At 42.4% G+C, this 24,559-nt stretch overlaps 1 long non-coding RNA gene across 1 annotated transcript; it reads left to right on the forward strand.

The window, feature by feature from the left end:
• The first annotated feature begins 5,135 nt into the window (after nucleotides 1-5,135).
• On the forward strand, nucleotides 5,136-6,377 carry LOC116064061. The gene is made up of 2 exons (XR_004108440.2): nucleotides 5,136-5,226; nucleotides 6,305-6,377. It is a non-coding gene; the product is annotated as an uncharacterized LOC116064061 (long non-coding RNA).
• The last annotated feature ends 18,182 nt before the right edge of the window (nucleotides 6,378-24,559 follow it).

Consider the following 24,559-nt stretch of genomic DNA (forward strand, 5'->3'; position numbering starts at 1 on the left):
ATAATGTGCAACGTAACGCATGCGTTATGCCTGATGTGCGGGGCACTCAAATGCATTGACGATGGCGAGTTGTGCCTTTTGTCATTAGTTTTGCTTTCAATAACTTGGTAAACAGAGGCAGTAAGTCAACAGCTACATGCAAGGTGTGTGGCACCAAGATAAATGATGCCGGATCAACAACGTCGAACTTCATCAGGCATCTCAAAACACACCCAGATAGGTCAGTCACTCACACACTAATGTGAAGGAGACGTTACATTTAGCATATATCACCACAGGTAACAAGCTAACCATCGCTAAGTGTTGTGCTAATGCTGGGAACAGGCACATTGTATCTGTATAGTTGTATCCATATGATGTGACAGATTTAGGTTAATATTTCACCAGGTCTGAGGGGTAGAGGGATGTGTTAAGCAGACCCCATAAAGTTATCCTAAAACTGATTTTGATACTGGACTGTCTGGATGGATGCTACAGGACATGCTATGAATTCATAAGATTTAACAATACGGTGTTAGGGACAGATCAGATGACCAGAGACTTGAGACTCGACTTGGACTTCCAAAAAATGACTTGTGAACATCTCTGACACCCACACACACACAAAAAGACTAAACATTTTACTTTCATTATGTTTAACAAAAAGGGAATTTAAACAGTGCCAGATGATGTTTTAAAGAGTTTAAATTAAAGTATATTTTAAACGTTACAGACGAGTTAAATTACCTTCAGCTGGAGCTCCACACGGTGAGAAAGTGAAAGTAAACTTTAAACAGGAAACAAGAGGAAACGCCCAGAGAGGAGCAGCATTACCTAATCTACTTCTGACAGTTAACATGTAATAACATGTAACAGAGATGTTTTAAATCTAAAGTATGTTTTGATTATAACAGAGGATGGCGAGTTGAGAGTACACACAGAATGTGTTAATTGATTAAGTATTACAAAATAAATACATCAAATGTCATTTATAACGTGGGGTGAGTGTGTAGATAAAACCATAGAAATGATACTAATAAAAAACTCGACTATGTTTAGGCGCTCACCCTGAGCTGCGGGGGGGAGGGGAATGGGTTCGATGCCAAGGCCGGGGTCGGTCGGCGGTTTGATGCCAAGGCTGGGGTCGGTCGGCGGTTTGATGCCAAGGCTGGGGTCGGTCAGTGGTTCGATGCCGGGGCTGGGGTCGGTCAGCGGTTCGATGCCAAGGCCGGGGTCGGTCGGCGGTTCGATGCCAAGGCTGGGGTCGGTCGGCGGTTCGATGCCAAGGCTGGAGTCGGTCAGCGGTTCGATGCCGGGGCTGGGGTCGGGCGTGTCGCCGCGTGTGTCGGTGGTGTTCTGTCCCTCGCAGATCTCTCTGGCGCCGTGCACCGGGAAGTTCCGGCAGCGCAGCGGCTCGGACCACAGGAAGCCGAACGTGTTCATGAGCGGCTCGCAGCCGCGGCGAGCGTGCTCACACAGCGCCCTGAATACGGAAAGCCAACCAGTTCAAACATACGTGATTTCTAACATGTAGACAACACAGAGTGTGTGTGTGTGTGTGTGTACAACACGTATACAACACAGAGTGTGTGTGTGATTTTGAGCCATGTGTCCTTCCTCAAGAAAAGGAAGTTTACGTTGTGGATGGGCTACGTACGCCACTCCTTGGTGGACTAGCCGCCATGACACTCCAGCTGGTCGCCAGACTGAATGACCTCAGCCTGGATACCAAAGAGATAAAAACTAAGGTGACCAGACTTCTGAGACAAAATCCGGGGACATTTTCAGCTCAGAAGCGTAAATACCTCCAAAAAAGCTAATGTTTTTATCTTTATAAAACTTAAAACTGGGGCCACTGCCCCAGGGACGTCACTAGACCTAGAGCTGCACCCTAGGGGGGTCCATGGGCATGCTCCTCTGTAGGAAAAGTTTTGTCTATTTTAACGTTTAAATTAACGCATCAATCTGGTTCACTTTGAAAAGAAATTCAGAGGTAAGACTTAATTATTCTTATCTATGGATGGAAATATTTGTGCTGTAGCCTGAACTATTTTGCACTTCAGAATTATAACCATGCACGCACAGGTGGAATAGTTTTTTCTTCATATTTTTGCATTAATGTCACTAGGAAGCATACCAGTAATAGAATTATATATTCATATTTGTAAGTGGGAGATATTTGTATATATAGCAGGGGATGGATATATATATATATATATATATATATATATATATATATATATCCCCTGCTATATATACAAATAAGTGGGATTGTCTGGAATCTGGCAACATAATAACCATTATGGTGGATACACTGGCTAAGCCTGTTGTGATGAAGACAGAATGGACCCAAACGCCAGGCTCAGCAGGAAAAAATAAGTTTTATTGAGGGAGAAGGGAGTGGAAGGAGTGGGGAGGCGGACGCCGAGGACAGGAGTAAGGGCTCTGGGGCTGGGATAGGACGGTGAGGGAGCTAGCAGGGGATAGGATGGTGAGGGAGCTAGCAGGGGATGGGATAGGGAGGGAGCTAGCAGGGGATAGGATAGGGAGGGAGCTAGCAGGGGATAGGATAGGGAGGGAGCTTGGGGTGCGCGGGGAAACCGGGACCAAGGGAGCCGAAGAGGAGGCACTGGAGTCCGGGGAAGATGGGAGTCGAGGCGGAGGGTGGCTGGAAGCTGAAGCGAAGGCAGGGCAGTACAGGAGCAGAGGCAGGATGGAGTAGGGAGCCGTGGGAGGGGGACCGAATGGTGAGGCCAGCCGACTGGAGGTATTGGAAGTGGGTTGAGAGAATGGCTGCAGGGAAAAAACAAAAAGAGTCAGCGACAGACAAGGACAGGTAAGTGCTAGAGTTCTCTCAGAGAGCTTGTATTTGCGTGTCACCAGAATGACTGAAGCAACGATCAAGCGAAGATGGTGAGTGGATCCGGGGTTCATACACTGGGCTTGACTGTAGATGGCTGGCAGGTGTGTACGGCGGGAGAGGTGATGGTGGAATGACGAGCAGGTGCGCGTCAGCTGGCAGGAGCAGGCGGGAGGAGGGGAAAACACAGGGGACACAGAGAGAGGCAAAGCAAACAGAGAAAACTGACGGTGGAAATAAAATAGGCACTAGGAAATCAGAAAACAAACAAAGACTCACAGCCAGCCGACCCCAACCATGTCTGTGCTGACATAAATAGTTTACATGAGAATACATTATAATTTTGGCCCTTTGGCTGAGTCTCTATCTGTCAGAGGGAGAGCAGGAGTGCAGTTGTGAAGAAGTTGGTAATTTCATGTTGCAGATTAACACTTTTACATCCACTATATCCATGTCCCATTCTCATTAGGGGCTGAGCCCCCCTGAAGGTCTGATCCTAGAATCAGCCCTGCTGCTACTTCATATTTGTACTCCACTACACCTCAGAGGGAAATGTTGTCATGGTTACTGCACTACATGTATCTGACAGCTTTTGCTTTATTGCTTCACGCTGGGCTTGTTTCTGCAACAGCTCATTGAGTATCAGATACAGTTTTCTTTGACATTGGTCCAGTATTAAACGAGATCGCTGCAGTCGGCAGCGGTGAAACAAGCTACAATGTGAGTTAATAGGACAATTGTCCAGCTTGTATTTACGTTCATAAAGTGCTCGTTTTGCCGCTGACAGACTCAGATTAATATTATAAGTGTCTGACAACATTATGGAAAGGATTTCTTAGGAGGTCGACCTTTCTGTTAAAGAGTAAGATCCTTTTTTAAAACATAAAAAGTCTGCGAAATTGCATTCGCTAAACCCACCAGACTCCATGTAAATAAACAGTAATTTTAGTATTGTAAAATGGGCATTCATTCTACAACATCTCTGAGCTCTGAGGCTTGCTCTGGCTGTCTTGAGCCTGTGCGTGTAGGGTGCACGACTATTTCATTCCAATTTCGGGTCTGTCAGTCACAGTGAAAACCTGGGACATTTCCGGATCTAATTAGTCTTCTCACTTACAGTTTGGTCAACATAAAGCCCCAAAAAAGTCAGCAAAAATGTTCCTCAGCCATCATAGTGACAAAAACTTCAGAAAAAGCGACAAAAACTTCAGATAAAGCGAAAATGTTGAAAGTGCAACAGCTGTAATGTATCTGGGACTTCTAGCAGTATAGTCTAATTTGCAGTCCTTGTTGTTGTTTCTGTGAAGTACTGAATGTTGTGTTGTTTGGTGGTTGTTTTTAATGTAATTATACACAGTAATGTGTAGATGCACAAGTTTTGGGTGGACTCCAGGAAGAATAGCTGTGGCTCATGCTAATCCCAGTAAATCAAATCAAAGTCCCTGGTTAGGCTTTTCGAAATGTCACACATAGTAAAACATTATAAAACTAACAGTAAAGCAAACATGGACCAGAAGCCACATAAAGCTGATTCATGCTTGTTGCGTTCAGCGCCGTCGGTGCGGTGCGGTCGGCGCTATGACGCTAACACGGCCTGGACGATGGTGCGTGGAGGGTGTGATCGCTGAGCCGTGTGCCACCAAGGTTTTGTAACAATGCTACGTTCACACTGCAAGTCTTAATGCTTAATTTGGATTTTTTTGCTCAGATCTGATTTTTTATTTGGCTGATCTCATGACCTTTTAAAATGTGGCCTATATCAGATTCCAGTGTGAACTTTGTGGTTTTGAACTGACCCGCATGATCAAAAGAACAATAACAATGACATCAGACGCAGCACGCTGTTACAAAAGTTAGGGAGGTTATGGAGGGAGTCAGCATTTTGTCTTTTATTTCAAAATGTTTGTGCAATGGCAGCCGTAACATTAATGAGCAGGTGCTGAGGAGAACAATGAAGAGACAAATTGGCCTTTTGCGGGGTTATGGCTGCAAATTCCCTCCAGAGGTCTGTGTGGAGGCAGAGCCGAAGCCAGGAGTGGTGGGACTGCGTTGGGAATAGCTTCACAGAGACGCAGACAAAACCTTCGAATGTCGAGGGCAACTTTTGATTATCTCTGTCAGCGCCTCTCCTCAAGACTCCTACGGCAGGACACTCAATTCAGGAACATAAGTGGGACAAATGTCGATGTAGATTGACGTAAAAGTCGCATCAAATCCGTCTCGGTTGTTCACACTGCGGTCGGCGCGCTGAACGCAACAAGCATGCAACAGCTTTAAGGCGGTCCTGTAAGCGTGCAGTCGGTAAATGTTGTCTTGTGTCAGCAGCTTGGTCCGGTTCTCCACTGGTCCCAGTCTGAAGCTCCACACCACAGCCTCTCCTATGATGGGTGAGTATCTGCTGCTCCACCTGCATCCCAAACATCATCACCTTCAGCTCCTCGCCATCTACTTCTTCAACTAACGTCTTCAGGGTTCCCACGGGGTCTTAAAAGTATTAAATAAGTCTTAATATTAAAGATGGTCTGATACCATTTTTTGCTTCCCGATACCGATGCCGATACCTGAACTTGCGTATCGGCCGATACCGAGTACTGATCTGATACCAGTGTGTCATATATTTTATTATGTTTTAACAGCTGTATACTACTATCTCTGTATGATGATATGATGTATAACAGCTGTATACTACTATCTCTGTATGATGATATGATGTATAACAGCTGTATACTACTATCTCTGTATGATGATATGATGTATAACAGCTGTATACTACTATCTCTGTATGATGATATGATGTATAACAGCTGTATACTACTAACTCAAACAATGAACGCCCCAGAACTTTCTTTTATTAAAGGTCTTACGTTTCAGGGGTCAACAATAAGTGTTGCCCGACGGCCCGGGGCAAGTAAATATAACAACCTGCTGGCCCATTCAGGCGTCATCGTATCATAATCATTTGATTATGAATGTGCCGTTGGCCAATCAAGAGTTGAGTTGTAGCTTGATGCTTTCGACGTTCTTTAGAATTTTTTTTTTTACAGTTTTGATGCTTTTTATGATGGTTTTTTAAACATTGTTTTTCGACATTTTTCCTCAAAAAAAATTAACTGTATAGGGGCCAGTAAAAATTGACTTCGGGCAAGTTGAATGTTTTTTTTTTTTACTTCCCCGACCAGACAAGTGAAAAAACCCTTTAGCGGTGAACCGTTCATTTGTTCTTCTCCGTTCGTGGGATTATAAATAAATGCCGTAACGTAAATAATAAATACTCTGTGTGGCTACAGTTTAATTTACTTTATTTTGTATTTTTAGTTTCGTAGCAAAAGAGCTCTAATTGTGACAAATGTTTTATTATATTCAGGTAACGTTACTTGGTAAATACTTCTTTTCTCTGACTTTAATTCCATGCTGATTTTCCATTATATGGCCGTGAAGTTGGCGTTAAATTTCATATTTTTGCAGCAGCGACGGTGGAGCAGTTTGAGCAGGCCAAGAACAAACTGTCAACGCTGAAGAACGACCCGGGGAACGAGGCCAAACTGAAGATCTACGCTCTCTTCAAACAGGTGGGACACACACACACACACACACACACACACACACACACACACACACACACACACACACACACACACAGACACGTCTTCTTCCAGACTGTGTGTTCAGCATGAACAGGATGAAATATAAACTGGGGGTTCACAGGGGTTCACCTGAAGCTGTCGGATGACTCCAAATCAGATTTCAGATTTCTTTATTTAAAGGGACAACACACATTAATCAACAGGAGAACAGAGTCCAACATGTAAATGTGCCAGATTTAGCCATACAGGCTAATTTTCATCTGCAGTCGTTGCAGATACGCTACAACAATACAACAAATACACATAAAACAAGAAAGACATAGATGTAGACAAGTAGGACACAACCACTGTTCCAGATCAGGACAGCTGGCAGGTTGATGGCATGAGAAAAACATAACACAAGTATATCATACACAGTAGACACAGGTGCATAGACACACATCAACAACACATACACACACAGAGACACTACTATAGCCATAAAGACAAACACAACTATCTAGCTGCTAGCAGGTCATTTCCTGGCTCAGAATGGGTCTGTACCTTAATAAACATCTTCATTTATGTGAAGGAAAACACAAAATTCAGAAGGCAGATGGCAATAGAAATATAATGGAATATAAATCAGTCAGGGGGGCTTTCCACTCCATGCAGACTCCATGTAAATAATCAGGACTTTTAGCATGTATAGAGCCAGCATATCTCCACCAGACTCCATGTAAATAATCAGGACTTTTAGTGTGTATAGAGCCAGCATATCTCCACCAGACTCCATGTAAATAATCAGGACTTTTAGCGTGTATAGAGCCAGCATATTTCCACATGTAAATGGGTGAATTAAGGGTTTATTTCAACCAAACCAGAGTGGTGATTGTTGGAACAGTGGAAAGATGAACCAAGACGGCTTTTTTGAAGTTTTATTGTTTTTCTGTCCACATTGAATAAAGTGTGTTTTCCGATGATAAAACCACTAATATTTACATGGAGTCTGGTGGGTTTGGTGATGGTGATTTCATTTATCTTATATTGTGCGTGTGTGTGTGTCTCTATGTGTGTGTGTGTGTGTGTGTGTGTGTGTGTGTGTTTGTGTGTGTGAGTGTGCGTGTGTGCGTGTGTGTGTGTGTGTGTGTGTGTGATTGTTGGAACAGTGGAAAGATGAACCAAGACGGCTTTTGGTAGTTTTATTTAGTTTCTGTCCACTTTGAATGAAGTGTGTTTTACGATAATAAAAGTACTGATTATTTACATGGAGTCTGGTGGGTTTGGTGATGGTGATTTTGTGGATGTTTTTATGTTTAAAAAAAAGGCTAGTTCATGGTGTAGCAGGGTGCCGGGCAGGACCACGGTGACAGCTGCAACTTTAATTTAGGCTCCACCCTAATCCAAGGGAAACTGTGGGGCTACGTTAGTAACAAGCACTAAATATTTGTTAGTAGAACTAACTTGTTCCAGACAACTTCAGATTTCCTACTTTGAAAGTTTGTAGGCTGACGGAGCTGACTTCTCGTCTCTCTTCTTCCAGACTCGGCCTTCACAAACACAGCACACGTCGGATCACCAGAGCGCCGCGGTGAGTTTAAAGTCTCCAGATGTTTCGCCGGAGGGCAGATGTGATGACGACTGATCCTGGAGCAGCTCCTGGTTACATCTCGGTGGCGTGTGTCTGACTGGGAACCAACATCTCACAGCTGGGATGTAACTAAGTACATGGACTTAAAGAAATGAAAATATGAAACTAGCCAACAATATAACTGCCTACAAGTCCAGCTGAGATGATTAGACCATTACACACACAACTGGTTGTCCTCAGGTGCGACTGAAAGAAAGGTGTGTGTGTGTGTGTGTGTGTGTGTGTGTGTGTGTATGTGTTAAGGCATGGATACCTGAACCGAGCCCGATGGGCCGGGTTCGGACAGATATTTAGAAATGATGGTCGGGTTCGGGTCGGGCTCGGTCACATCAGCGCGATAAGGCATTTGTTGTAAAATGGTCCTGCAGCTCCTTTAAGAGAGCTCTGTGTGTGTGTGTGTGTGTGTGTGTGTGTGTGTGTGTGTGTGTGTGTGTGTACCATTAAACACACAACTGGTTGGATCCTTCACCCTTTCTACAATGTTTTAATACTTTAACTACATTTTCCTGATGATACTTACACACTTTAACTCGTATTAGAGTATTTTTACAGTGTGGTATTAGTACTTCTACTGCAGTAATCTGAATACTTGTCCCAGCGCTGACTAACATCATGATGAATGTCTGAATGTGAGATTCTGTGGATAGTTGAAGTGCCTTAAACACCTCCTAACATCTGTCAGAGGCTGGACTCTCGTCTGGGTCCTTCTTCACTCTGTCGTTCAATAAAAACTGACGTTGGAATTACTCCAAGTTGGGTTTGATGTGAATATTTAGTTCATAGGCAGGAAGATTTCAGGGGGAGCAGGGGATATGTCCCTCCAAAGTTTAGAAGAGGGAGATTTGTCCCCCTCAAAACATTTAGAATTATTATTTAGGGAGTTTTAGTAGTAAAGAAGAAAAGAAGCTAGCAGCCTTTTGGTTCCTAAAAGCAGCCGAGAACTTCAGAAAACACTCAAAAAATGAGACTAAATCTACCAGATGATGCATGTGATGTACACAATATGAAATAGAAACATGACATTTACAGTGAATAGAAGAAGATAAAGACAATTTAAAAGCTTAATAAGCTGCATTATGTGTCAAAAACAGCAGAAAAAGCAACACATATGTAGAAAATGTGGAAAAAATCTTAAAAATTAGACTAAATCTATTGTAGTTGACACGTTGCATGTGTGGTATCTGACTATTTACCATTGTGATCTAAGTTTTTGGTATAAGGAGGATGCATGAACTTTACTCTACATTTACTGAGAACATCTGGAAATTGTTAACATGAGTAGAGGTCCCCCCAAGACAGAAGAGACCTTTTTTGGAATTGTGCCAGATAACAGGCATTGATTGGTCAGTTATCCGTCCAATGATATACTTACAAAATTACGTCCTATGTTGATACAATGCATTGAGATATATATGTTGTTCACACAAAGAAAAGGCAGAGCGACAAATTTTGAAGATTGGGTCGGTCGTCTCTCCAGATATCCATGGGTCTGTAAATTGATGCTGAAAACTCTGATGTAATAAACCTTTTTATACCAAGAGCAGTGTCTACGAAGTTCCTTCTCCATACAGCGGCAACACAGTGCTGCAACTGAAATACACCACACATGTGAAGTATATTCTAATCAGAAATAACGTGACATTTATAGTGAATCCAATCAGAGAAAACTACATCTTAAAAGAAGAGAAAGGTCTGTGTGTAGTTTAACAGTTGGTCCAGCAGGGGGCAGCACTCAGCTGTTACATAGAAACTACACACCTTTCTCTTCTGTTAGTTCAATTAATCTATGAAATACCCTATATTTTTAATAATAATAGATGATGCATACACTTCATTAATGTCACTGATTTTATTGAACAATATTTCATTTACTCATTTAAAGAGAAAAACTGGAATAACAATAACAAGGCCAATTCCCTTATCACATGAGCGTTTCCAGAAACCAGAGCTTGGACCTCTCTGTCCTGCTCCAGGGCCGGCCCTCTGAGAGCAGTGATTGGCTGTGACCTCTCTGTCCGGCCCTCTGAGAGCAGTGATTGGCTGTGACCTCTCTGTCCGGCCCTCTGAGAGCAGTGATTGGCTGTGACCTCTCTGTCCGGCCCTCTGAGAGCAGTGATTGGCTGTGAGCAGCTCTCCTCTCCTCCCAACACAAGGGGTGTAGGTACGGCCTGGTCTGCTCTGCTGTCTGTTCTCACCTGCAAATTATAATATTCCACAAATCAAGAACATGAATGACAAAGACTCTGAGCAGCTGACAGCTGATGTTTTCTAACAGATTTTTACAATTACAAGACCTGCATCTCTAGATCTAAAGAGACACGAGACACACTAAGCCCAGCGGGCAGCACGGTGACAGCACAGTTGAAAATTAGCCGACTGGCTAACACTGGCGCATTTACAGAAATGTTGATTAATGTGCATTGTCCTAATCAAATAAACTTACAAACTTAAACCAAATCCGGCCCCTTGCAGATTTAGATCCGGCCCGTATATCAATTTGGGTTCACAATAGATTTTGACCCGCCTAGTTGTGCGCCAAACCAAAAACACAGGAAAGTGGTTTTTAAACTGTAATTATCTGACATTCAAAGCAGAATTTGGCAGATTTGCCGACTGAGACTCCGAAATTCTCCCGTCAGCTGAGAGAGAGATTTCATATTCAGGCTGTGAAACTAAAATGTAATCATTGTTTTTCTTTATTTGCTAAATTCTACGATGGCTAAGGAACTCTTTTGATGACTTTTGGAGGGCTTCATGTCAACAAAAAGCAACAAATTTACAAAAAAGGTGACAAATGTCTGAGAAAAACACAAAAAAGTCAGAACAAAAACAACAAAAATTAGGGAAAAAGCTACCAAAATGTTAAAAAAAGTGATATGCAGTAACAAAATCAGATCAATAATGTCTCCATGTCTGGCCCTCGGTGAGAATGAGTTTGACCCCCCTGGTCTAAGATGATAACCGGCCGTCTGACCGTCTGGCGAGGTCGGTGACTTGAGTCTCTTCGGTGTGTTCTGAGGAACTTTTTGGACCAACTCGAGGAGACCGATCAGTCAGACGGCCTTTCCTGCCGACGGTCGGCCGTCTGGTTGGGGGGTCAGGACCTTAAGGGGCTGTGTGAGTCTAGGAATACTCACAGGCTGAAGATAGATGAAGGCCTTCATGGCGTCAGACAGTCCTCATCCTGAAGACATCAGGAGCTTCTCCAGATCACAAACATTTAGTCTGATGATCTTTATGAAGGACCTCCAAGTCCTGCACTACCTGAGAGGGGAGATGTAGAAGAATTAATAACATTATATATCATCAAAACTAAAATAATAAGATCAGAGAGAGAGAGAGAGAGAAAATGTGTATGTGAGAGAGGTGTGTGCGTGTGTGTGTGAGAGAGAGAGAGAGACAGAGAGGGAGAGAGAGAGAGAGAGAGACAGAGAGGGAGAGAGAGACAGAGAGAGACAGAGAGGGAGAGAGAGGGAGAGAGAGAGAGAGAGAGAGAGAGAGAGAGAGAGAGAGAGACAGAGAGGGAGAGAGAGACAGAGAGAGACAGAGAGAGAGAGAGAGAGAGAGAGAGAGAGAGAGAGAGAGAGAGAGAGAGAGAGAGAGAGAGAGAGACAGAGAGGGAGAGAGAGACAGAGAGAGACAGAGAGGGAGAGAGAGAGAGAGACAGAGAGGGAGAGAGAGAGAGAGAGAGACAGAGAGGGAGAGAGAGAGAGACAGAGAGAGACAGAGAGAGACAGACAGAGAGAGAGACAGCGAGGGAGAGAGAGACAGAGAGAGAGAGAGAGATCATAAGGATAGGGTAACTCATTTTTTATAATATTAATTAGGGGTGGTACGGTTCATGAAAAAACATCCAAACCGCTCGGTTGGCTTGTCTCGGTTCGGAGCGTGTGCGTGCCGCACGGTCCGACGCACGCGCAATGTAGCCTCGTGTCCGAACGTGACCTCAGACAGTGTTCTTCCTTTCCGCGCGAAAGACGAGGGAGGTGTGGACAAACTGGACATAGACAGTAAAAGGGCAGTATGGATGGAGTGCTGCAGGTCACCTCACGTGTAGAGATGTCAGGTGGAGAGAAAATGAAGGCTGCCCTGAGCTGGAGGATGCTCCAGCGTCGTATATAGTCTGGTGTGTGGGAACATTTAGGATCTCATGTTACCTGTGATGACAGCGGAGATCAAACAACAGATAGAACTGCCACTGTGTGCATGTATTGTGCAACATGCATTCAATATGCTGATGGAAACACTTGTAATATGTCAGTTCATCTGAGAAGACATCACGCCAATGAGAGAGAGAGAGAGAGAGAGAGAGAGACTGTTAGGAAACAACTTCTACTCTCCGCAGCATTTAAGCAGCCTCTCAGTGATAAGTAGGACATAACTAAAGCACTGGGGAGGTTTATAGCAAAAGATATGCAGCCGTACAGCGTGATTGAGGATGAAGGATTTTGTCAGCTGATGAAAGTACTCGAGCCACGGTATAATATTCCTTCAGCACCGCTGTAATTCCAAAACTGTAGGACGAGACACGAGGAGATATTGACAAAGAATTGTCCGACACAGCCCACGTAGCTCACTACAGATGGATGGACCTCCAGGGCCTCACGGTGACCGCTCACTACATTACTTCAGATTGGGAAATGAGAAGCTGCGTTTTGCAAACACGGCCCACTTATGAAAGTCATACCAGTCAGCATCTCACTGAAATGCTGACAGACGCGGTGGCGGAATGGAAACTGGAGAGGGCCCACAGCACAATTCCTGTTACTACAGATAATGCTAAAAATATAGTGAATGCTGTTGATTTAGCAGCGGGACTTGGGCCACAGATCGGGTGCTTGGCACACACAGTTAACCTTGCAGCCAAGAGTGCAATCTCACTAAACCAAGTGTCCCGACTCCTGGGGAAGGTTAGGAAGGTGGTTAGCTTCTCTCACCGAAGCACAACAGCTGCCCATGTCCTGGAAACCAAGCGGGAAATGCTGGAACTGCCTGTTCACAAACTAATACACGACGTAACAACTTGTTAGAACTCCACATGACATGTTACGTTATGTGGAGCAACATGTAGGGCCCTATGATTTCCACGATGCGGAAACACGGACGGAATCGCGGAATTTGCATATAATTTGTTGACATTAAATACACAATTTCTTTTTACTTCCTTCTCATTTTTCAGTTTAAAACAACAAGCGGAGACAGGTCTCTACCTAAACCGTGGCCTAATGGCACAGCCTGTCGCCTAGTAACCATACGTCATCACGTTCACGTTGAGTTTGTCGCGAGGGAAAAAATGTCGAAGCGAGTGGCGCCTCCCGACAACCATTTGAAATCAAAAGTTCATCTCAAGAACAAAGCTAAATCTCCAGCGGGAAAATCCCTCCAGGTTACCATGGAGGCAACGACTACATCAACAGATGCAAGGCGAGAGTTTGGGGGAGATGTTGCTGCAGCGTGTGCTGGAGCTGACGTACCGCTAGAGAACATGAAGAGGATACGTCCGTTTCTTGTTAAAACGCTGCACGCAGAGAGGCAGACCCGCCCGCCGCCGGTCTTTGACCAGCACACGCAGGAAGGGCTGCAAGAAAGCAGAGAAAGAAAGAAAATCTTGGTTGTTGTCGACTAAACCGAGATCGCCGTGTCCTCAACGTCGTTATAGGGGAGCATCCAGAGCTTTTATTTAGGTCATTTTGAATGTTCTTTGCTAAATATATTAACAGTTTAAATAAAAAAAGCTGAATTGTGAGTTTGTGTCACTGAGTTTTTAAAGGTCAATACTGCTGAGAAGTGAAAAGAAATCAAGCAAATCAGAAAAATCCGAAAAGGCTAAAAATAAATCCGAAAACACGGAATTTGAACAAAAATAAAACAGATTTCATAGGGCCCTAAACATGCTGCCATCTATTCTGCCCTGCTGGACAAGGATATGGAGAATAAAGTCCAGGACATTGCCGTGTTAACTGGCAGAGGGCCTCATGTATTCTCAAACCTCTGAAGAACGGAGCCAACCTCATGAGCACAGAAACATCCCTCTCAGCTTCAATGATCATCCCACTGCAGAAGATGATGCTGAAATCCACGACAACAAGTGCAGAGGACAGTCCCACCATCAAAGAAGTTAGACAAGTCCATACATACCCTTCTCATCTCCGTAAGGCTGTCTGACGGCCCCAGAGGCAGCAGCCCATCACAGAACATGCAGGTGAATGGTTCCAGTAATCCTACTGCTCCCAATAAGTGACAAAATAACGCCAACATGTTCCTATTTACATGTTGTGATTTGTAGAGTCACAGCGTGTACAAAAAACAACGTAACATGACACACAGCCATCTTCTAACCGTATACAAACTGGGAACTATATTCTCAGGCGGAAGAATATAGTACTTCGGTGGAATGATTTGCTTTGCAGCAAACCTGTCTGAGAATATAGTTCCCGGTTAGTTTACGGTTAGAAGATGGCTGTGTGTTATGTTATTTTACTATTTATTTAAATTTATTTTATCGTTATTAATAAGTACTGTGTGTATATGTTTATACTTATATTGTTTATATCTTTTTATCCTTCTTATATCTGTATGTGTGACATGCTCCAACAACACCAGAACAAATTCCTCGTATGTGCAACGTACTTGGCAATAAAGCCCTTTCTGATTCTGATTACGTGACGCTGTGACTCTACAAATCACAACATGTAAATAGGAACATGTTGGCGTTATTTTGTCACTTATTGGGAGCAGTAGGATTACTGGAACCATTCACCTGCAGGTTCTGTGATGGGCTTATGTCTCTGGAGCCGTTACAGCACGCACGGAGATGAGAAGGGTATGTATGGACTTGTCTAACTCTGGGGGTTACGGGGAATAAGCTAAAGTCCCAATAAGTCGGCGTGTTCCTTTAAAGGCAGAGACAATGACCCTAGTGTTCAGGATTATCTGCCCAGAGCCACAGCACTGGATCCACGGCTCAAGTCCCTGCCTGACCTGGAAGAAAATCTACCATGATCTCACCACGGACATTGTGGACATTGAAAAGCAGGTATTGAGATTTTATTTTGCATCTAAAGTAAATTTAAAGAAACACGCCTGCATGATGTTGAAACCTGCCTTCAAAGGGGGGTGTTTTTAAAATCTACATTCAAACACACAACGGTCCGCCTCACCCCATCCCAGTGGTGGAAAAGCACAAACCTGGTTGTTCTGTGGCTGTGACTTGCATTTTAATACATGCTGTATAGCGTTGTGTCAGCAGATGCCGGCAGAGCGCCACGGTCCTGTCCATTAATGTCTTCCCTTCAACTTCTTTTTCCTGACATTTGTGACGCCTTTTATTCACAATTTGTTTTTGCTTTTTCCAACGTTTTACATTTTTAAATTTTTCTTCTACACATTTTCAGCGCTTATTTCTACGTCCGATATTTTCTGATATAAAACTAAAATTTAAAAACGGGCCAATGTGACCCGAAGTCTACACAAGGGTTAATTTATCAGCAATTATCCTAATGATAATTGCTGTTTTCTTCTTTCTTTTTTTAGACTAACCAAGCATATTTCATCTATTTGTGCCTTTGTAGTATTTTTCTATTCCCCACTGCCCAGTAGAGAATAACTGTTTGCTGCCATGAGAGCTATTTGTTGTTATTAACATTTCCAAAATGGCTATTTTGTCATATACTCGTCAGGGTCAAGGCAGTGAAGCCCAAGCGGCCAGTTCGTCCTCAGGAGCCAGGGCCATCAGAGACCTCTCCTCCCCAGAAATAATCTGCCACGGCAATGGTATTGGCAGATTTTTTTTTTTACAACAGAGCCAGAGGAAAGAAGCACCAAGCCTTTGTCAGACACCTCATACAAGGCCACAGGCTGCATCTCTGGGGATGAAGACGCACTCGCATGGTGGAAGAGCAATGAGCATAAGTATCCTCACATTGCTAAGCTGGCACAACGTAACCTCGCTGTCTCAGGTACATCTGTGCCACGTGAAGGCGATTTCTCAACGGCAGGGGACAATAGGTGCTTTCCAACCGGAGAGTACTTGTCGGAAAGCCCCTATGGTCACTGCAGGGAGGTCTCGCCTCTTGGCAGAAAATGTGGACAAACTGATATTCTTGCAGAAGAATATGAAAAATAAGTGAACAGAGGAGTGTGTTTATTTTTATGCAACATTTTATATTGATAGCCAGCATTTTTGTTTTTAATATTTGAAATATTACAGTGGCACTTTAAGTTTAGATAAGAACTCCAGCCATAAATACTGCACTTTAATTTCAAGTGAAAAAAATGTATCCTCACTCTCAGGGAATAATAGCATTGTTGATACTGTTTTTGTGTTGAGCTGGTTGAACTTATGCTTCACTTTATGTTTATGGTTTTTGCTATTGTTATAGCCTCATTATAGGCAATTATGTTAAACGTATTCTGACTTATTCAAAAGACGGAGCATTAAGAGTTCCTCTCTTTTTCTTTCAAAGGATACAATTTTTGTAAGAGCTACACCTTCAAGTTGGTAGTTTGATAAATACAAGTTATTTCAATTCTGTAATATTTCAATCTTCATGTGCTAAAAAGGCACATAAGTTCGTTCCTGTAGATGGCAATACACATTCTCCTTTAGCCAAATAAATGAAAAGCTTGTTGAAATCATCCATGGCTTCCTTCTTGCTGTAACAAAATCTCACCTAGCTTTCCTCAGAGATGGTCACAATAATGGGCTTAAAGTCAAATTCAGTTTGTGCATAACTATTTTTTAATACTGTATCCTAAATTGTGGATAATTAAGCTATATATATCATATGCTGAAGTATATTTCCGGAGTAAAACAGTAAAGAAAAAACAACAACAACCGTACAGAACTGAAAACCGTGACCCTAAAACCGTGATACGAACCGAACCGTGGGTTTTGTGAACCGTACCATCCGTAATATTAATAATAGGCCTAGAGTACAACAATATAACATATTTACCTGCAAAAGGGTCCATCAGCTCCAGAAGTTGCCATTCTGGTAACTTTAGTTTAACAAAGTCATCCATATTCAACCACTATAGGGGAGAAGAACAAGATCTGGTAATGTTAAAATATATTCAAAGAGAGGGAAGGAATAGTTCAATATCAGTCAATAGACTGAGATTTTAGGATTTAAATATGAGTACAGTGCAAGGCAGATCAGTGCAATGGTAATATATTAATACTATTGTAACTGTAGGATTGAAATAGACATGAGGTAGATGAGCAGAACAGGGTGGGGGGGTATTTCTGAGCGTTCAGCAGAGCGACTGCTTGGGGGAAGAAGCCGTCTCTGTGTCGGCTGGTTTTGGGGAACAGTGGCCTGTATCTCCTACCAGAGGGACGGAGGGCCAACAGTTAACAGTATAATCTAGAGGTCTTTACAGAACCAGTTAAATCCCAATGTAGTGGTTTGTCAACCATCAAAGTCTGTTAACTACACTAAACACTAATTACTCTGTCAACAGAATGCGTGCAATGCTCCGCTATTAGCTGTACTAGCTACTAGCTTACAGCATGAGTCAGCAATTAGCGCTAGCTAGCGGTTAGCATTAGCGATCTTTTTAAAACGTTATAATACCTCATATCATAGTGAATATGTCTCGTGATTTGCCTCAGATACTTAGTCACAGGTTACCTGGTAACTGTTTGTATTGAACCCTCACAAAAATGGGTATAAAAGCACGGTTTTAGTGTTACTCCCTCAGAGACTACATTAGCCAACTAGCATTAGCGCTATCATACTTGAAATTAGCCTTAGCCTTATAGCATGCATGAACCGTAGTTGGCTAGAAATCACTGTTGCTAAATGGATTATCTGAGCTAAAATGCTCCTCGTAGACCACCATGGATCAAGATCAAGTAGCTAAGTAACCAGTAAGCAGAGCTAAAGTCTGCTGTTTGACTGCAAGCAAAGTTGTAGTAAGCATAGGCTCTACGCTAGCTTGTTGGCTGTTTGCTTAATTAGCATCAGTGGTAGCCGTCAGAGGGGGCAGAAATGTGGTTGCTTTCGGCAAAGTAAAGTTCTACACTGTATCGTTATGAAAATAATGACTCGGTAACTAACAAATAGTAAGCTCATGTTTCTGTCGAAGACAGGGGTAATCTTCTAAAAAATATGACAAACCTTAAGCCTTCGGACGGATGTTAGCTGTTGTTGAATAGTCTGTCGTTGCTCCGCCCGCTCTAGACACACATATAAGAGAGGAGCCAGGAGAGAGAAGAGGAGACAGAACAAAGAAAAGGAGCCAGAAGAAAGAAGAGGAGACAGCAGAAAGAAGAGGAGACAGCAAGCAGCAAGGATGCCTTCGACCAGCAATCTGAGCTCCGGTGGCAGCGGGAGGCGGAGAGCTCCGTGGCCGGCGGCAGCGTCTCTTCCCCCGGGCAAAAACACAGCTTCGCCTCGCTGCTGCGCCGGTCTCCGCTGATCCAAATCGGACCGGCCAAAGACAGAATGGTGCTCGGGGGGATCTACACGTAGTCCAGGACGACTTGTATGTCGATTTCGGTGGGAAGTTCCACTGCGTTTGCCGGCAGCAGGCGGACAGAGAGAAGCTACAGCGGGGCAGCAGAGACTGTCAGCGGCTGCAGGATCTGGAGCTCACTGCCCGCTTCCTGGGAGCCAAAACCGACAACACGCAGCTGGAGGCCCGGGCCGTAGCCTACTGCTGAGCCCGCTGGAGGGAAGGGACTGAACGGAGCGGACTGTCACAGCCTGTTGAAGTTTAAATCACAGGTTTCCTAAAGGGAGTCTGGCGGAACTCGGCCTGTGGACGACGAAACATGACTTTAAGTATCGTTAAATAAATAAATGCATGCAGAAATCAATAGTGGAGGAGTGAGCCTGGACATTTCAGTCGGTATAAACTTCACTTTGAAGCATAAACTCTTAAGTCAGAAGGGTGAAGTTACCGTTTGGACTCAAATCTGTGAATAATATAATATAATTATAATATAATAAATATGCTTTGTATATTAACACATTAATTAGTCTCTTTGTTTTGTATTCGATAGTTCATCTTAAGTTTACTAAGCCCTTGTGTTGTCAACCTGGAAAAAAAAAACTTTTTTCGACGTTTTTGACGCCATTTTTTCAGTTTTTTAGCTTTTTCCAACGTTTTTAAATTGTTACATTTTTCTTCTACACATTTTTCAGCGCTTATTTCTACATCCCATATTTTTTTTATTAGAAAACAAAAATTGAAAACGTCCACACAAGTTAAGTGGAAGCAGTATGAAGTGGAATAACGGGACTACAAAACCTAGGCTTACAAGCACTAGGCATTACATTTTGAACAAAGTAGATTATATTAATATCAGAAGCTTAAATTTTCTCTGCACTCGATCATAAATACATGTCTGACCTTTTGGAACGAACCACAAAAACTTAGAAAATCACTTGAGATTGACGATGTATGGTGATTTTATCTCCTTTAGCCATTTTGTCTACATTGACGCTGATGCATTAAAGAGGAGTGGCTCTCCTGTTCCAAGATGGCGGCTCTGTTGACGCATTCGGTCCAATGAACAGCAGTAGCCGGGCGACAGTCTGCCCTGGCTCCGCCCACTCTACACCCAGAGCTCCACTCCTGTCAGTCTGCCAGTGGCTGAGCTGGGGTCAACATCTGCTCAGACTCTGGCTGAGAGAGTCCACATCGAGGCCACAGGAGAGTTTCCACAATAACCTATTAGTTATTGCTACTCAACTACATATATACATACATACATAACAACACAATACCTAAATATCCCCTAATCTGAAGCTACAGGCCACCAATGAATTGTTAAAGTGCCTGGTTCTTCTTGCGTTTTTTTCGACGTTTTTGAAGCCTTTTTTTTTTTTTTTTTTTTTTTTTTTTGGCTTTTTCCAACGTTTTTAAATTGTGAAATTTTTCTTCTACACATTTTCAGCGCTTATTTCTATGTCCCATATTTTCTGATATAAAACAAAAATTAAAAACGGGTAAATTTGACCCGCTGTGGTATATGATGTTCAGCCATGGTGGATACACACGACGGGAGGAGGAGGCAGAGGAGGAGGCAGTCGGACGGGAGGAGGAGGCAGTCGGATGGGAGGAGGAGGCAGTCGGACGGGAGGAGGAGGAGGCAGAGGAGGAGGAGGAGGCAGTCGGATGGGAGGAGGAGGAGGCAGAGGAGGAGGAGGAGGCAGAGGAGGAGGAGGCAGTCGGAGGCAGTCGGATGGGAGGAGGAGGCAGTCGGACGGGAGGAGGAGGCAGTCGGATGGGAGGAGGAGGCAGTCGGACGGGAGGAGGAGGAGGCAGAGGAGGAGGAGGAGGCAGAGGAGGAGGCAGTCGGATGGGAGGAGGAGGAGGCAGAGGAGGAGGAGGAGGCAGAGGAGGAGGAGGAGGAGGAGGGTTCTGACTGGGAACCAATATCTCAAAGCTGGAAAGTAACTAAGTACATGTACTCCAGTACTTTTCTTCAGTCCACATGTGAGGTAGGCTACTTGTACTTTACTTGAGTCTTTTCTTTTCATGCCACTTTCTTGTCTATTGTACTTTTTACTCCACTACATCAGTCTTGTATAAAGTACTTGAAAGCAATACTTGAGTAAAAGTAAGTATCTTACCAGAAAATAACTTTGGTAGAAGTAAAAGTATCCTTTTAGAATATTACTTGAATAAAAGTCTTAAAGTATCTAATATTTACTGTACTTAAGTATCAAAAGTAATTTTCTGATATTAAATGGACTTAAGTATTAGAAGTAAAAGTAAAAATTAAAAAACCTTTGATTATGAACTTAATGGCCAAAGGTGTATAATGTCATCTTCATCACCACTGTTGTCAGGGTGGTCATCGTCTGTTACCATGGTGACACTATCAGTCATTATGGTTCCTCCTCTTCCTCTTTAGTTTTGGCCTATGTTTTTATTTTTTATTTATTTTTACCGCTTGGCAGCAAACAGGCATCAGGTCACCAGCTGGAACGGAGCGTACATTATCTTGGCAATGATTCTCCAAACCTGCTGTTTTTCCAGTGTAACAAATTACTTGTGATTTTATTTTGTAGTAACGAGTAACTAAGATGCTCAGGGGAGATGTAGTGGAGTAAAAGTATACATTTTATTTAGAAACTGTAGTGGAGTAAAAGTAAAAGTTTCCGGAAATATAAATAACAAAGTAAAGTACAGATACGTGAAAATTCTACTTAAGTACAGTAGTGAAGTATTTGTACTTCGTTACATTACAACACTGCACTACATTCATCTGTTCCAGCTTTAGTTACTAGTTACTTTAGTTACTAGTTACTTTAGTTACTCCGCTACATTCATCTGTTACAGCTTTAGTTACTAGTTACTTTAGTTACTAGTTACTTTAGTTATTAGTTACTTTAGTTACTCCACTACATTACTCTGTTACAGCTTTAGTTACTAGTTACTTTAGTTACTAGTTACTTTAGTTACTCCGCTACATTCACCTGTTACAGCTTTAGTTACTAGTTACTTTAGTTACTCCACTACATTCATCTGTTACGGCTTTAGTTACTAGTTACTTTAGTTACTAGTTACTTTAGTTACTCCGCTACATTCATCTGTTCCAGCTTTAGTTACTAGTTACTTTAGTTACTAGTTACTTTAGTTACTCCACTACATTCATCTGTTACAGCTTTAGTTACTAGTTACTTTAGTTACTAGTTACTTTAGTTACTCCACTACATTCATCTGTTACAGCTTTAGTTACTAGTTACTTTAGTTACTAGTTACTTTAGTTACTCCACTACATTCATCTGTTCCAGCTTTAGTTACTAGTTACTTTAGTTACTAGTTACTTTAGTTACTCCACTACATTCATCTGTTACAGCTTTAGTTACTAGTTACTTTAGTTACTAGTTACTTTAGTTACTCCGCTACATTCATCTGTTACAGCTTTAGTTACTAGTTACTTTAGTTACTCCGCTACATTCATCTGTTACAGCTTTAGTTACTAGTTACTTTAGTTACTCCGCTACATTCATCTGTTACAGCTTTAGTTACTAGTTACTTTAGTTACTAGTTACTTTAGTTACTCCACTACATTCATCTGTTACGGCTTTAGTTACTAGTTACTTTAGTTACTAGTTACTTTAGTTACTCCACTACATTCATCTGTTACGGCTTTAGTTACTAGTTACTTTAGTTACTAGTTACTTTAGTTACTCCGCTACATTCATCTGTTACAGCTTTAGTTACTAGTTACTTTAGTTACTAGTTACTTTAGTTACTCCGCTACATTCATCTGTTACAGCTTTAGTTACTAGTTACTTTAGTTACTAGTTACTTTAGTTACTCCACTACATTCATCTGTTCCAGCTTTAGTTACTAGTTACTTTAGTTACTAGTTACTTTAGTTACTCCACTACATTCATCTGTTCCAGCTTTAGTTACTAGTTACTTTAGTTACTCCACTACATTCATCTGTTCCAGCTTTAGTTACTAGTTACTTTAGTTACTAGTTACTTTAGTTACTCCACTACATTCATCTGTTCCAGCTTTAGTTACTAGTTACTTTAGTTACTAGTTACTTTAGTTACTCCACTACATTCATCTGTTACAGCTTTAGTTACTAGTTACTTTAGTCTATTCTTTAGTTACTAGTTACTTTAGTTACTCCACTACATTCATCTGTTCCAGCTTTAGTTACTAGTTACTTTAGTTACTAGTTACTTTAGTTACTCCGCTACATTCATCTGTTCCAGCTTTAGTTACTAGTTACTTTAGTTACTAGTTACTTTAGTTACTAGTTACTTTAGTTACTCCTCTACATTCATCTGTTACAGCTTTAGTTACTAGTTACTTTAGTTACTAGTTACTTTAGTTACTCCACTACATTCATCTGTTACAGCTTTAGTTACTAGTTACTTTAGTTACTCCACTACATTCATCTGTTACAGCTTTAGTTACTAGTTACTTTAGTTACTAGTTACTTTAGTTACTCCACTACATTCATCTGTTACAGCTTTAGTTAGTTACTTTCAGAGGCAGCGTCAGCTGATTGTCTCTCTCTCTCTTTATTTATTTATTTTTTTACAAAAATAAGTAGCCTATAATAGAATTTAAAAAAAACAAACACAATGGCGCACTTTATTTTTCTCAAAATATCACGACTCCTCCAGATCTCAGAGAGCACAGATCAGATATATTCTGAATGTGCACAACGTTTTGGACATGAGCAGAAATCTTGGTCAAACATCTGAAATATTACAGTCCAGGGGTTAATTAATACATTAAAATGAATTCATGTATCATTGAGGTGAATAATTGTCATTTAAGGAGGTTACTTCCTAACAAAAGAAGAGGAGGGAGGAGTAAATGATGCCTCTCGGCTACATGTTGACTCAGATAGAAAGTCGACCGAAAGGAGAATAAATAGATGAAAGTAAGACAGAATGTCTGACAGCCTTACTGCAATATATTCAATATGTTTTTATATTTGGATTGTAATATATGTTTCCCTTTACATCAAGATATTTACAGCAGACAGCCTGAGGAGGAGGAGACAGACAGTCTGACAGTCTGAAGAGGAGGAGACGGACAGTTAGACAGTCTGATGAGGAGACAGACAGTCTGAGGAGGAGACAGACAGTCTGACAGTCGGAGGAGGAGGAGGAGGAGGACAGAAGAAAGAAGGTAAGTATAAACTAAACACGTTTCTGTTCTGTTATTTCCATTTTTTCTGATTTCACTTTTTAGGCTTTTTTCACCTCAAACCCTCCAAAACAATCTCGACAAAAGTGTCAAAAACCAACAAAAAAACAAAAAAAAAAGTCTGAGGAGACAGACAGTCTGAAGAGGAGGAGGAGGAGGAGGAGGAGGAGGAGACAGACAGTCAGACAGTCTGAAGAGGAGGAGACAGACAGTCTGAGGAGGAGACGGACAGTCAGACAGCCTGAGGAGGAGACAGACAGTCTGAGGAGGAGACAGACAGTCTGAGGAGGAGACGGACAGTCAGACAGCCTGAGGAGGAGACAGACAGTCTGAGGAGGAGACTGACAGTCTGAGGAGGAGACAGACAGTCTGAGGAGGAGACAGACAGTCTGAAGAGGAGACTGACAGTCTGAGGAGGAGACGGACAGTCTGAAGAGGAGACTGACAGTCTGACAGTCTGAGGAGGAGACAGACAGTCTGACAGTCTGAGGAGGAGACAGACAGTCTGAGGAGGAGACGGACAGTCTGACAGTCTGAGGAGGAGACGGACAGTCTGAGGAGGAGGAGGACAGAAGAAAGAAGACAGAAGAAAGAAGGTAAGTATAAACTAAACACGTTTCTGTTCTGTTATTTCCATTTTTTCTGATTTCACTTTTTCGGCTTTTTTCACCTCAAACCCTCCAAAACAATCTCGACAAAAGTGTCAAAAACCAACAAAAAAACTAAAAAAAAGTCTGAGGAGACAGACAGTCAGACAGTCTGAAGAGGAGGAGGAGACAGACAGTCAGACAGTCTGAAGAGGAGGAGACAGACAGTCTGAGGAGGAGACAGACAGTCTGAGGAGGAGACAGACAGTCTGAGGAG

The sequence above is a fragment of the Sander lucioperca genome, chromosome 23 (genome assembly GCF_008315115.2).
Source record: "Sander lucioperca isolate FBNREF2018 chromosome 23, SLUC_FBN_1.2, whole genome shotgun sequence".
NCBI classification, from domain to species: Eukaryota; Metazoa; Chordata; class Actinopteri; order Perciformes; family Percidae; genus Sander; species Sander lucioperca.